This window comes from Mauremys reevesii, linkage group 10 (assembly GCF_016161935.1).
Source record: "Mauremys reevesii isolate NIE-2019 linkage group 10, ASM1616193v1, whole genome shotgun sequence".
NCBI classification, from domain to species: domain Eukaryota; kingdom Metazoa; phylum Chordata; order Testudines; family Geoemydidae; genus Mauremys; species Mauremys reevesii.
In genome coordinates this window covers 57,421,255-57,436,125 of record NC_052632.1, presented here as the reverse complement: position 1 = coordinate 57,436,125, position 14,871 = coordinate 57,421,255, and the positions used below count along the sequence as shown (strand labels likewise).

The following is a 14,871-nucleotide window of genomic DNA, read 5'->3' as shown; positions in this document are numbered from 1 at the left end:
CTGTAAGAATTTAGTTTCCAATTTAATTAATGTATTCCCAGTACCACCACATTTTACTAAAGAGAGAACCCAATCCCACACCTGCTGAAAATAATGGGAATTTACCCATGGAATCCAACAAATGCAGGATTTGCCCACCCTCTACAGACTCTCATTATTATTTTTTTTTCTCAGATTACTTTAAGATATGGTTCTTGGTAATGTGTTTCATGTTTGATGGCTTTTTTCCTGCCTGTTGGGATTAGTTTGCTTTTGCTATTTTCTGGACTGGACTTTCTGTTTAAATGTCAGTCCATATTTGCATATTATTTGCATATTATTCTGAGATGTCAAAAAATTGCAAGAATCAACCATTCAATTAATATAATAAAAACCTGTGGGAGACTTGATGATGACCCCCATAATGATGCTACTTAGTTTAACTTTTTAATATTATATTATGTTTGCTTTTATGCTATGGACTTAAAAAAATCCCTCCCCACACTCACTTTTCTTATGCACCTTTACTATATGTTAAAGAGGGTGTGAGTGGATGGACTGTGTTTTACACACACATGCACATGTATGCAGACACATGTTTTAATCTATTTATCATTTTATTATAATAGCATCTGTAATGTCCTGAGCAATTTGGTAGAGATTAGGAGAGTTTATGACTAAAACATATTCTTCTTATTTAAATGTCTGACATACCTACTATGTAAACAACAGGTCAAATTCCTAGTGTAACTTCAATGTTGTTAATGGAGTTATACGAGGGATAAGTTTGGCCCCACAAGTTGTTCTCACGTACATTATGTAATTATCCTAACCAAATTAAATTTCAAACAACATTTTGCTTTCAGTGGAAATGTGAAACAATTGTCCTCAATGAGTTTTTGTACACTCACCCAGAATGACTCCCAGACATACAATGATGGCAGCTTCCAGCCCCTTCTCTCATTCCTTTCCTACCCTCTCAAAAGAAAATGTGCAGGTACATCACAGAAAATAGTCATTTGGCCTCCCATTGTATGTTTTTTTCCAACTGATTGACTCAGTTGTCCCTTCGTAGCCCATTTATCTTGTTGTGGCCATCTTTTAGATCACAGTGCTTTATGGAATACTTTGCCATCTCAATTAATTGTACACAGTTGATTATACATATACACATAGCTTATAGCAGACCTTCTGCTGCAGAGCAGTTTCTAACTTATGGCCCTGCTTTTTTAGCCAACATTTATATGATTATGGAAAGAGCAGAGTAAACACAAGTATTTACTGTGACAATTCTTGCATCACTAGATAGAAATATACATCTTCTCAGACTTGCACAATGCCTATTACAAGCACAGCATTTAACTTATATAAATTGCCAGTCCATAGAAACAGTAATATTCAAGATATCAATTTTATGACATTGCTTAAGGGAAAAAAAAGTTGCCATATATCATTCCACCCAAAATACAAAGGTCAAATGATATTAATTAATGCAGCTACATAATCCACTGGAGCTAAATGGGTATTCTGAAATAGCTCCTTGATTGAGAACTAATGCCTCATTAATCTTAAACATATCAACCTGAGAACATCAGTAAAGTCAAACAGAATAATGACCGACATTACATCAAACACAACTTACCACTTGCAGCAATACATTTGTATTTTAGAAACTCTTCAGAAATACCCCATGGCCATACTATAACTAAATAGAATAGGGGGACAAAGCTGCACATATGCTACACTGACACATAAATACTTCATGTATATTGTGCAGAAAGGCATGCAATGCTTTCTTGTGTTTCAAGTTACATACTGTAACTGTGCAAGGAAGGAAAACCTGATGGATCTATACAAATACAAGGAGAGTACAACAAAATGTCCTTCAAGCTATCTATCAGCAAACCTATGGTTAGTTATCTTGTGTACAAGAAGGAAGAGATGCAGCCTGGCAACAAAGACACTAGTTCAACATCTTGGGAATGATGTGTAATGCATTCATTTCAATTTAGAAAGGACAGCCCTCTTAGACCTATGAGTGCACCTAGCAAGGTAGAAGAATAGCAACCAGGTGCATCAAAAATACTGTTTAGCCAAGATCTATATGTGTAGTGGCAGTCACAGAATGTTTATCTGTACCTGGCAGCAAATTAAGACATTCAGCTCTACAAAAGATTATTTAATTGTGGTTCTTTTACTTAAGCACGTTACTGTGAACAGAAATTACTTATTGGCTACCTGTACCTATTGGGTTCCGGGAAGTGGGCGGGCGAAAGCCTGCCTACTGCTGAAGGACCCCACCCCCCCATCCTAAGGGGAGGATCTACAGGACCTGGAAACCAACTGATTTTGGGGGACAACTAATGAAATAACAGGGACAGGAGTGCGGTCAAAGGGTCAAAAGAAGGGAGCATGATGGGGACACCGCCCACTGATCCTCAAAGGCATCAAGGGAGCCAGTAGACGCCTCCCAGAGGAACTCTGCCCAGATACGTGAACAGACAGAGGATCGGAAACAGGCGCTACAGTCACAGGAGTCTCCATCGGCCAACCTCCTCACCCTGGTTTTATAGATGGCCGTTTTAGCCAGGACCAGGAGGAGGTTGACCAGGAGGTCCCGTGACTTTGTGGGGCCATGGATAGGGAGTGCGTAGAGAAGGAGGTGAGTGGAAAAGTGCAGCCAGAAACGTAACAGAATATTCGTGAGGAGCTGGTACAGGGGCTGCAATCTGGCACACTCCAAGTAAATGTGCACCAGAGTCTCCTTCACGCTGCAGAAGGGGCAGGTGTCCGGGACAGGGGTAAACCACGCCAAATACACACCCGTGCTCACAGCCCCATGGAGGAGCTGCCAGCTGATATCCCTGGTGGGCCTTGGGACCAGGGTGGAGTATAGGCTGGCCCACCAGGGCTCCTTACCCTCTAGAGTTGGCAGGAGGTCCCGCACTTTGTGTCAGGGCGGGATGTGAGGGTGAGGAAGTGAAGGGTGTGGAGCACGAGCGTCTATAGATGCTTCCGGAGGTTGGCCAGGAAGCCCGGGTCCAGGACAAGGGTGTTGAGCTGGTACCAGAGCATGGACAGGACTAGTTGATTGAGCACCAGTGCCCTCCCTCAAAGGGAAAGGCACCAGAGTAGTCCTGTCCATTTCCGGAGCTGCTCCATCACCCTGCCCTGTAAACCGTGCCAATTCTCTGGCAGAGACAGATGCGTGGCAGGAAGGTAAATGCCGAGACAGAGCAGAGGACTCACACTTCACCGGATGGCCTGAAGCACGGGTGGCAGGGAGCTCGCTTGCCACCCATCCCTGACCACCAGGCCAGAGCTCTTGACCCAGTTGACCCGGGCGGAGGAGGCTGCTGAGTACACAGTCTGCCAAGCCTCCACCCGCGCCAAGTCACCCGGGTCCTGGACCACGAGGAGCACATTGTCGGCATATGCCGACAGGACCAGCCACAGCTCCGGCTCTCGAAGCACCAACCCGGTCAACCTCCTGCAAAGGAGACAGAGGAAGGGCTCAATTGCCAGAGCATACAACTGGCCTGAGAGGGGGCACCCCTGTCATACTCCTCGCCTGAAGCTGACTAGCTCGGTCAGTCCAGTTGAGCCTGACTAGACACTCTGCAGAAGCATACAGCACCTGGAGAAAACCCACAAACTGGGATCCGAAGCCCAACGCTCGCAGAGTGCCCAGGAGATACCCGTGGGCCACCCTGTTGAACGCCTTCTTCTGATCCAGGGACAGGAGGGCGAACGACAGACCATCCCTACACCCAAGCTCCAAGAGATCCTGGACCAGATACAGATTATCAAAGATGGTGTAGGTCTGGTCTGGGTGGATCATGTCCTCCAGCATGGACCCCAGCCGCAGCAAGATGGCCTTTGCTACGATTTTGTAGTCCATGCTGAGGTGGCTGGATCCGTATGGGTCTCCTGCAGGAAAACCACAGAGTGCCCCCCCTCCCGAAGGAAAGAGAGCACCTGGCACCCATCCTATAGCCCCAGGTGTTCAATGTCGCAAAGTTGATAGGTGTCATGAGGAGGGCTGGGGGGGATTTGCACTGGCAGGGATGCTCACGGCCCCCACTGGCCTGCACAGCAAACCGTGACCCACCCCAAAGGTGAGCAAGGAGTCATGGAAGCTGCGGATCTGCTGGTAAGCCGCGGCGCTCTGCTTCCCAGTCCTTTTACCCTCCCGCATGAGGGCCCTCACGGCCCGGAGGATTTGATGGAGAGCAAGCTGCACCTTATTGCAGAAGCCACAGACATCTTCCAGAAACTCCCGCAGATCTTCTCACAGTATATGGGGAGGTGGGGTCACTGGCCCCCAGTCGTCCTCTGGTGGGGCCCCGGCACAGCCCCGTGGCTCACTGAGACAGGCAGGCAAGGAACGGACCCTCGATGTGGCACCCGATGGGCCGGCGCCACACAGCCTGCCTCAGACCCCGGTTCAATGAGGGGCAGCGGAGGGAAGACTGCAGCCCCTAGTGGCTCGGGACAGGGAAACACAAAGGCTGCTCCCTGGGGGTCATCCTTCAGGAAAGGGAAGGAGATGGCCCAAGGGCGGCAATGGCATTGCGGGAGGTGGAGGGGATAGGGACATGGTCAGGAGTAGGGGCAGGGCAGGGCAGGGCAGGGGTCAGGAGTACAGTCAGGGAAAGGGACAGAGGTGGGATCCTGGGCCCCAGTAGCTGGACTGCTGGGATGTGGCTCCTCTCGGTCGGGCTCAGGGGGCTGAGGGGTGGGGAGGGGGTCCCTGGTGATGCTGGACTCAGGCTCAACGGCAGGTGTGACAGCCACGGCATCAGGAGGTGGACAATCTTCAGTGGGGCCCTTGCCTGGGAAGGAAGTCGGTTGCCCCATGCCAACGAGGGATACCCCTGGTAACTTGGGTCCCAGTCATGAGGCACTGGCTGTCACCTCAACAGGCTCGGCATCCATCAGCAGAGTACCACCTGCGGCCAGGCAGGTCGAAGAGTACAGGAGACCCTTGGAGGTGGGAGCGGAGGTGGTGGTTATGGGAAGGGAGCTCAAGGAAGGGGGAGCTGGGATGAGGTTGCTCAGGTCGAGGCCCACTGGCAGAGGGTTGTCCTCCCCTGGGTGACTGGGGTCAGACCCAGGGCCTCGATCTCCTCATAGATGGAGGGGAAGGGGAAATCACCTCCCGCCACCCCAGGGCCCTCCCCACCAGCACATGGGGGTGACGCTTGTTTCAGGGCTTGTAGGGGTATCAGATGTTAAGGGGGCAGGTGGGGCTCAATCGGAGGGAAGGGCTCCAGTGGAGGGGCGGCATTTCTCTCCAGTGCTGCCACCTCTTCCCCAGCCGGCAATGGTGGATGGAACGCACCCTGGGCAAGGCAGAAGGCTCGGCAGCGGTGCCCCCCTTCCTGGTTTTCTGGGGGCCCTCCACATCAGATGGCAGGAGCAGAGTTGAGCCTTCCGTGTGCCTCACTTTCCCTGTACTAGGGTCCAGCCCTCCATTGCATCGTCTGCGGGCTGATTAACAAGGGTTGGGTCGGGGGAAAGGGATGATGACTCGGGGAGGTATTGGTGGGGCAGCACGAGGGGGGTGGATTCCCCCTGGGGAAGGCCCTCTCCCACGCCCGGCAATACCCCCACTGTGCCCTCCTCTATGGGCCCCACCATAGTGCATGCAGCAGAGGCGGGGCTCTCCCGCTCATCTGGGCATGCTGGGGGAGGTACCCCTTGGGCCTGAGCTGGAGAAGTGGTGGGCTGAGAAGGAGGAGGGGTGGCTCCGGGTGCCGGGCAGTCAGGGGCGCTAGCGATGGCGGGGTCAGTGCCCTGCCAGGGTTTGGGGGTCCTGGGCGCTCCTCTGTGTCGGGCCAAGGGGCCGTCCCTCCGGACGTGCCCCATCGCCCAGCAGAGGTAGCACCGGGCCTCCCCTGTGGAAAAATGCACCCGGTAATGGGCCCCCTCGTAGGGGACCAGGAAAAACCCCTTGAGCGTCTCTTCGCCACGCACCGCCAGCGGCAGTTGAAGCTGCACCTGCTGGTGGAACGAGAGGACGTGACGGAGGGCAGGGTCTTTGCAGCCCAGTGGGAGAGGGCTGATGATGGAGATTGGTTTCCCCAGGGTAGAGAGGGCAGGCAGCAGGGCAGCATTGGGGAGGAAAGGAGGAATGGAGGTCAGAACTACACAGACACCCAGGTCCTCCAGCAGCTCCAGGGAGACGAACACGCCTCCCACAGCCAGGCCCGTCTGCACCGCCTCCTGGGCGGCGGCCTCCGAGGCAAGGAGGAAGAAAACCTTGCCATACATTTTGGAGGCCGCCACAATGGCCATGGACCCCACCACCCTCGCCAACACCTGCACCTAGGTCTCCACGTGGGGTGAGCAGGCAACAGACGCCATGCTTCCTGGTCAAGGTGGGGAAGGGGCCCCGGCCGCTAGAGATGGTAACAGAGGCGCTGGCTGGGAGAGATGACGCAGTAGTTGGCAGGGGGGCCACCACCGCCTGGGCATATGCTCTGGGGGCCAGAGGAGGGGCGCCCGCGGTGCTGGTAGAGGGAACAGCGGGGAGGGACGACGTGGCCTATGGCGGGGCCGTGGCCATGGAGGGCCTAGTCTTCTTGGTGGGGTTCTTTCCCTTCTTTTTGCCCTGGCCTTTTCTCCCGACTGGGTGGGGCTCCCCCAGAATCAGAGAGGGTGAGGGACATGGCAGCTCTGTCGCTTGCCACTGCCAGCGCCCCACCGGGGGTGATAGCAGGTGGTTCGGCAGCAGCGATTGAGGTAAAGGCTGTGGGGGTCTCGGAGGGGGCAGACGGGGACAGGGGGTGGGGGTCTGCTCCACAGATCCCACCCGACTTGGCACCCGCCATGATGAGCAGGGAGGGAGGGGAAAAACACTGGAGAAAGGGGGGGGGAGGGGAAGTAGGTCAACCACTCCTCCCCGCTAGGCTGCAGGCAGGGGAGGAGGGCGCTGAAATGGGGGGGGGGCAGATAAGGGAGCTATCAAGGACTTGCGGGGGGGGTCAGTTACCGACGCAGGATGGAAGTCCGGCTCCTTTAGCTGCACTAGGGGAGGGAATGTTACAGCAACATCAGGGGGGTGCAGTGATCAACGAAAACCGGGAGGGGGCACAAGCAAATGGGAGGGGGGATGGGCACCCGAAGGGAGGGGCCAATCATAGCAAGGGCAGCCTCAAAGGAAGGGGAGCAACCAGGCTGGCAGTGGGGCAGAGGAACCAAGGGGCTGGCTTCAGGGCTGGGGTGGGACAAACAAACAAAGCTGCAGAGGGAGACGGGCAGGGCAGGCAAACAAACTGAAGCTGGGGAGGGGCAAAAGGCCTCAAGGGACAAATGGGGTAGGCACGAAGGGGCAAAGCTGGGGGGGCTGTTGCAAAGGGTAGGGGGTCAGGCCGAGCGGGGGAAGGGGTTTGTGCGCCCACAAGCGCTTGCACAAAAGTCAGTGTTTGGGCTGGCTGCTGCTGCAGGCCCAAAAAGGTGGAAATAGGGCATGGCAGGCCAGGAGAGCAGCCGAGTCCTAGAGGCAGGAGCTGAGGCATATGGGAATTAGCCAGTGGCGGTGGTGGAGGGGGCAGCGGTGGTGGTGGGGGTTGGGGGGACACAGGTGGACCAGGGGGCAGACTCCACGCCACAGCCCCCGTGTCCCTACAGACACAGTCTAGACCCCCACCACAAGAGCACAGTTTGAAAATTACTCAGTTCTTGGTGGCCCCCTCCACAGTGGTGTGCAAAATCCCTGCGCGCTTCCCCAACAGCAGAAGGTCATTGTCGTCTTCCCCTCCTCTAGGCTCCAGCAGCTCCCGGGCAGCAAGGACAGCAGCAGCAGCTCCAGCAACTCTGGTGGCCAGGCAGGGAGGACCTCTCACAGGTGGTGGTGGGGTCCTGGCCTCTCCCTGCAGAGGTGGGGGGAGGGGGGACAGGCCAGCCAGCAAGACCCCCCACCCCTCGCTCAGCAGCGGCAGTAGCAGCCCAAGGGAGGGAGGAAGAGCTCCATCCAGCAGTGCAGCTGGGGAGGAGAGAGAGGTCCAGCCCCCAAGGTGTCCTGAGGGCACTAAGCACTCCCTTTAGCGGGGTAATCACCCCCTCCTGCCCTGAAGGTGTTAAAACAGCCCTGGGAAAGGGCTCTTCTGGGGAGTCAATAAGGTAGGCTGACTGGGGAAGTAGCCACAGCTGGGACCACGTCCCAATCAGGCCACAGTTGGCCCTACAAAAGGGCTGTGAGGCAGCTGTCTCTCTCTCTCGCTGGAGAGAGGAGGACAGGGCTGCCTGGGAGCTGAGAAGGGTACTAGGAATAGAGCAGGGCTTGGGGGGAGGCAAGAGGAACTGGGGAGCTCCAGCCTGAGAAACCCCTAGGCTGCAGGCCTTGCTGAAGGCCCAGAGCAGGTACTGGGGTTGTAGAGGGGATGCCTAGGAATTAGCAGAGGCAGCTGTTCCAACCCCCCTTGCCAATGATGAGTGGTTTACAGACTGCAGTCTGCCCCAGTGAGCAGGGGCTAGATGGTGACTGGCAGTAGCCACTGTGGCAAGGCAGTTCCCCTGGGGGGAGAGACCCAGATTATGGGTTACTGCTGGGGCAGAACTCCTGGGCAAAGGGCACTGGGGTCCGGGAGGGACACAGGGGCCAGCAGCAGCTGAGACATCAGCCGGCAGAGGACGCTCCAGAGCTGGAAAAGAGCTAATTCCCTGGACAACCAGCAGGAGGCACCACGCCAGTGAGTCGTCGCCCCACCACACTACCCCTCAACTTAGAACCATTTGGGGCGCTTCAGCATATATCAGGGGTGGGCAAACTATGGCCTGCGGGCCACATTCAGCCCATCAGCCACTCTAAGCTGGCCCTCGAGCTCCCACTGGGGAGCGGGATCTAGGGCTTGCCCCGCTTCGGTGCTCCAGCCAGGGAGCAGTGTTGGTGGCCACTCCACATGGCTCCCAGAAACAGCCGCATAGCCCTGCTCTGGCACTCCAGCCGGGGAGCAGGGTTGGGGCCGCTCCATGCGACTCCTGGAAGCCACGGCACAGCCCCCCTCTGACGCGCCAATGGGAGCTGAAGGGGCGGTGCCTGTGGACAGGGCAGCGTGCAGAGTCACCTGGCTGTGACTCCACGTAGGAGCCAAAGAAGGGACATGCCACTGCTTCTGGGAGCCTCTTAAGGTAAGCGCCGCCTGGAGCCTGCACCCCTGAGCCTCTCCCCGTGCCCCAACCCCCTTCCCCAGCCCTGATCCCCCTCCTGCCCTCTGAACCCCTTGATCCCAGCCTAGAGCACCCTCCTGAACCCCAACCCCTGATCCCCAGCCCCACCCCAGAGCCTGGACCCCCAGCTGGAGCCTGCACCCCTTCCCGCACCCCACTCCCCTGCCCCAGCCTCAATCCCCCTCCCGCACCCTGAACTCCTCATTTCTGGCCCCACCCCAGAGCCCGCAACCCCAACTCCAACCCTCACCCCCTCCTGCACTCCAACCCCAATTTTCTGAGCATTCATGGGTCACCATACAATTTCTATTTCTAGATGTGGCCCTTGGGCCAAAAAACTTTGCCCACCCCTGATATATATTGTATGTAGCCTTTTCACCCTGGTCATAATCCAAACACCACCGGTGTCAATAGCAAGACTCGTATTGACTTCAGTGGTTAGGCTCAGTTCTCTGAAAAGGCCTAAAGAGTTAGGAGGCAATTTCACAGCTTTAATGGTCAACTTATATGCGATGCCAAATATTGAAAACAAATATTCATATAATAGCTGCCAAACTGGAGACTAAACCAGAAACCTCTCTAATGGAAAGCATGAGTCTCAACAGCTTGAGCTAAAAAGCAGATGACTGTACTTGGGGGCTAACATCACATCGTCTGTGGATCAGACAAAAAGGTGGTCACAATACACACTGACCAGTGGGCTATTCTTGCACAAGGTATACTGATGTCCAGCTATGGCATAAACATTTTGCAAACGACATAGTTCAGGACATTAGAGACACAAGGTGGCTGAGGTAATATCTTTTATTGGACCAACTTCTCTAGTGAGAGAGACAATTTTAGAGCTTACACAGAGCTCTTCTTCAGATCTGGGAGACTTACTCAGAGTGCCACAAGTAAATACAAGACAGAACAGATCATTTAGCATAAGTAAAAAGAACAGGAGTACTTGTGGCACCTTAGAGACTAACAAATTTATTTGAGCATAAGCTTTTGTGGGCTACAGCCCACTTCTTCGGATGCATAGAATGGAACACACAGAAGATATTTATACATACAGAGAACATGAAAAGGTGGGAGTAGCCATACCACCTGTAAGAGGCCAATCAATTGAGATGAGCTATCATCAGCAGTAGAGAGGAAAAAAAACTTTGACTTGATAATCAAGATGACCCATAGAAGGTGTGAGAATATTTTAATATGGGGAAGTAGATTCAATTAGTGTAATGACCCAACCATTCCCAGTCTCTGCTCAAACCTAAGTTAATTGTATCTAATTTGCATATTAATTCAAGTTCAGCAGTAGTTCAGCATAAGTAGTTAACCGATTTCAAGAGATCATTCAAGGTTGGTCCGAAATGGCTACAACACTACTGTATATCTCAGGCCAGTCAGACACATCTGCTGAGTACTGCAGTTCAACATCTGCCCTCTTACCAGTTGTCAGAAGTAGAAACTGTAAACCAAGTCACACTGGATTGCTTTTCTTTAGTCCATTATAGCAGATATCCCATTAGGTCTTGCCTGATGATTCTCTTTCCTTCTATTTCTCATGAACTTATATTGTAGCACAACATTGGTATAGAACCAGAACATTAATAAAATGTTTTGTCATATGAAAATGCCTCTTCTTTCTATGATGGCACTGGAAGAAGTGCAGTAAGTCTTTTTTGTGCCACTGTCTTCTGAGAAACTGCTTTCATGTGTTCTGCAGGGCCCTCTGCATTCCAAGGCAGAGAGCTCTGGAACGAGCAGAATTTAACAGAGCATGCAACTAAGTGATCACACATTTGTGTTTGTGTTTATTAGATTATGGGATCTATGCATTAATCTGAATGTGTAATTAGATGCTACACCTGTGCAATCATCAAAGACCAGGCCTTCTCTCACCCCCGCCTGAACATGAGAATAATTTTTTTTTAAATGTTAAGGCATTAAGGCTGACACACACAAATACATAATTCCTTTTTGTCCTTTATGTACACTTCCACCTTAAACTCCCCATATTCATCCCCACTTTACATACACTGTAACCCCTTACATACATACATAAGATACTTTTATAGCTAACATGCAGTGTGGTGTTTTTTTTTCTTCTCACAACTTGGAGTTGTACTTTCTCTCTTTTATATACTACTGTACTTTGTATTCTGGCTTCAAAAGGAGCAGCAGCGAAGAGAAGGTGATCGGGGGCATGACCTAATGCCCATTAAAATTAACAGAAGTCTTTCCATTGACTTCTATGGTAATTGGGCCAGGCCCCAGGACTGCTAAATGATTGAAGACATGATGAAAAATAATCAGAAATACGCAAGTTTATAGTTTGGTATCAAAATGAAAAGTAAATTATAACCATCCTGGAGGTGGCATAGACTTTGGTTCTATTCCCTCCTTTGGCTTGAACTTGTGCTGCTCTCCCTACTGTTTCTCATACTCTTTTGAATTGTGCAGAATATGAGGTCCTGTGAGATACAGAATATATTATTGCCTTTGTTGCCCTGTAGATAAGTGAGGCATATTATCATGGTGTCAGCCATTGCTACTTAATTTGGAATACAGATGCTCCCCAGGTTACGCAAACCTGACTTATGCAAACCTGCACTTACGGAAAAAGTTCCTCATGAATATTTTGTTACGCTTCTGGCTGCACTTTTCCCCTCACCTCCTTATCTATGCACTCCCCATCCGTGGTCCTACAAAGCCACGGAACCTCCTGGTCAACCTACTCCTAGCCCTGGCTAAAATGGCCATCTATGCAACCAGGGAGAAGAGGTTGGCTGATGGGGTCTCCTGTGACTGTGGGGCCTATTTCCGATCCTCCATCTGTTCACGGCATCTGGGCAGAGTTCCTTTGGGCGGCACCCGCTGGCTCCCTTGATGCCTTTGAGGAGCAGTGGGGGCTGTCCGGGGTTCTCTGCTCGGTGTCCCCGTCAGCTTCCCATCGTTTGACCCTTTTGACCTCATTCCCATCCCTGTTATCTCATTAGTCGTCCCCCGGAATTATTTGGTTTCAAGGCCCTGTGGATCCTCTCCTTAGGCTGGGGGGAGGTCCTTTAGCAGTGGGTGGGCTCCTCCCGCCCACTTCCTGGTTCCCAATAGGAACATTCTCCAGTAGCCATCTGGCCTGACCCTGTCACAATAGGTATAGGAGTTTCACATCCATGTGAGATGTGCTCAAAGTGGGTGCATAGAAAAAGTCTTACTTTAAAGACATTAGTCACATAATTACTGAGATTTTGTCCACAAACTAGGTACTTGCACGGGGAATAACCAAATTTGTGCATATAGGCATGAATCACACAGGGGTGCTGGAACAATTTTTAGAGTGGAGGTGCTGAGAGTCATTGAACCAAACTTAACCCTGTATATAATGGAATCCACTTCAAACCAGAGATGTGGCAGCACCCCTAGTTCCAGCACCTTTGGTATCACAATTACTGAATGCACAACTTAGGAACACATATTGAAGTTCAAACTGCACATCTATCTTCTTTAAAAAGACAAAACAACAAATGGATACTTAGGATTATGAATATCATATATTACCTGCTCAGGCAGAGAATGTTTGCTGGCAGTGAAACCAAAGCACTTGCATATTTTCTAATATTAAATTGTATAAATAATTGTTGAGCACAGATGCAGGAGAAGACCATTGTAACTCCACACAACGGCACACTAGCAAGACTATGGGGGACTCTTCCTATTCTGCTCTACCATGGATAAGGAAACTATTAATGAACATTCAAGGGTAAAGATCTGCTATATGTTTAAGAAATATAACATATTTCAGGGATTTGGTTCATGACATTACTTATACCTTTACATATGTTTTATATACAAGGGAAAAAGAGATGGGATTTTTCTGTTTGTAATATTTGATATGCAAAAATAAAAAGATTAACAGAAACAAATCCAATTTTATCTACACGTACATTTGATTCACCCATACTCAAACACAGAAATATATTAAATATTAATTTCTAATTTTCTTGAGAGGTGAAGAAATAAAGGAATAATTTGGAAACTGTATCCTATGCCTACTTATCATAGCCAGAATAAAGCGTAGTATCTATCCTTTCCTAAAATTTTTACACAGTCTGTGGGTCTGAGTCTGATCTCATATTACACAATTGTAATAGAAATAAAAAGTTCATGTAATAAATATATTTTGTAATAAGTACTGGGAGTTACAGGATTTAGTCCAGAATGTGCGAATCCACAGAGTAGCCCTGTGGAATCCAAAGAGAAGGTTTGAAGCATTGTTTGTAACTCTGTTAGATATCTATAAAATCACCAGTCACTGTAGTATCTTGGCTCAGTTCAGGTACTCTAATATAGTGTTTTTAATTTTATTGTAGGAAAATTGAGCTGTACCAAAGAACAAGAATTTACTGCAAGGAGCCATGTAGAATTCTCTGATGTCTAACTTGCAGTGCCTCTGTGCATGCACACAGTGCAGAATCTGTTTAACTGTCTCCAAAATAGGTTATTCAGAATTTTTAGTTCAACCCTCAAAATTCAATTAGTTAATGTTTGTATTCAGATGAAAGCTGATTTTAAGAATTATTCTTAAACAGAGTGAGAAACAATATCATGTGACTTGTGTCCAAGCAAAACTAGCCAACAAAGTGCTATCCCCCAGCTTCTTAACAGTGCGTTGGAGTGTGGCAGACATCCTAAGGGGTCCCATTCTTCCTCCAGGGTAGACCATGCAGCCTGAGAGCCTCCAAGGCTGAGTCTATGGCTTCCGCATTCCTGCCTCACACAGTTTGTTCTGCCTAGTGAGTCTAACTGACAAACTCCTGTTCGAGACTTGCACACATTTCAGAGACTCAGGCAAGAAAAAAAGGATAAGACATAGTCCATCTGGCCAAGTAAGTCAGAGCAATCCGCCAACCAAGCTGCAATGAAATCCATTTCAAGCTCTTTCTCTCTGTCCCCTTTTCCAGTCCAAAGTGAGCACTGTCTCCCTTCTGAGGGCAGCACTTAAGCCTGCCACGTGCCACCTTTCTCTTTGTTCTGGAGCAGGGTCCTTGGCTGTGCTTCCCTGCTGAGAGGTAGGGAAAACCTCCTTCCTCTTGGTTATCGTTTGTTAGGTGTCAATGCCCAGGCCATTGGGAGTTTCCGGGTATCTTTTTCAGATTCTCCAGTGTTATAGATAGATTTTAGCAGGTTCCTGCCTATTCCTTAATGACCCATTCATTCCACCAGAGGCAGCAAAGTGACACACACTTTATTTCTTCTGTTCTGCCTCCAGAGAAGCCTTAAACCTTTTGCTCCCACTGGGTAGCAATGCAAAGTACAGAGAGGCACACATAGCATTAAAAAAAATATTACAAAATATTCCCACTTCATCACAACAATGTACAGATCAAGTATGATTATAGGGGATTATTCAGAGTGTATTTTTGAATAATGAATATGTTTGAGGAAAATATAAGTTGCTCATAGACAATTCAAGAACAGCAACACAGGCAAAATTCATCAGTTTCTCAATTATTTGCTCTTTCTACTTAGAACAGTAGTACAGTTTTTACATCTAGCAGGCTTATTCCTTGTATCTAGGGTGACCAGATGTCCCGATTTTATAGGGACAGTCCCGATTTTGGGGTCTTTTTCTTATATAGGCTCCTATTACCCCCCGTCCCGATTTTTCACACTTGCTGTCTGGTCACCCTACTTGTATCCTTTGAATCAAGTGGAAATGTTGCCATTAAT

The 14,871-nt window shown here is 50.2% G+C and overlaps 1 protein-coding gene across 16 annotated transcripts in view; it reads right to left on the bottom strand.

Annotated features, from left to right (window-relative positions):
• RBFOX1 (RNA binding fox-1 homolog 1) overlaps window positions 1-14,871 on the bottom strand; it is a 2,636,561-nt gene that overhangs the window by 1,601,291 nt on the left and 1,020,399 nt on the right. The window lies entirely within an intron of this gene.